This window comes from Penaeus monodon, chromosome 32 (assembly GCF_015228065.2).
Source record: "Penaeus monodon isolate SGIC_2016 chromosome 32, NSTDA_Pmon_1, whole genome shotgun sequence".
Taxonomy (NCBI): domain Eukaryota; kingdom Metazoa; phylum Arthropoda; class Malacostraca; order Decapoda; family Penaeidae; genus Penaeus; species Penaeus monodon.
The window spans coordinates 23,926,266-23,926,530 of NC_051417.1; the positions used below are offsets into that span (position 1 = coordinate 23,926,266).

General features: G+C 30.2%; 1 protein-coding gene across 28 annotated transcripts in view; it reads right to left on the reverse strand.

Annotated features, from left to right (window-relative positions):
• LOC119593731 (myoneurin-like) overlaps nucleotides 1-265 on the reverse strand; it is a 102,537-nt gene that overhangs the window by 82,944 nt on the left and 19,328 nt on the right. The window lies entirely within an intron of this gene.

Sequence of the window (265 nt, forward strand, 5' to 3'; positions counted from 1 at the left end):
AAACTTTTTCCTGTAAATGTTATTCCTTTTCTAAAACCTGAACCTTTTTAGCCATTCTATTTTCAGAATTCATTCAATTCATAGGATAATGCTTCTCTATTATGCTCTGAAGTTTATGCACAAGTTAAAGACAAGCTAAGAAGACCGATGATTCAAATATCATTTTTGCATAACAATAGAGTAAATATCTATTTTCTTGCACTCTAGTCTCAGAAATAGTCACAACAGATGTATGACAACATCACAAGAATGAACTCATCTAAAA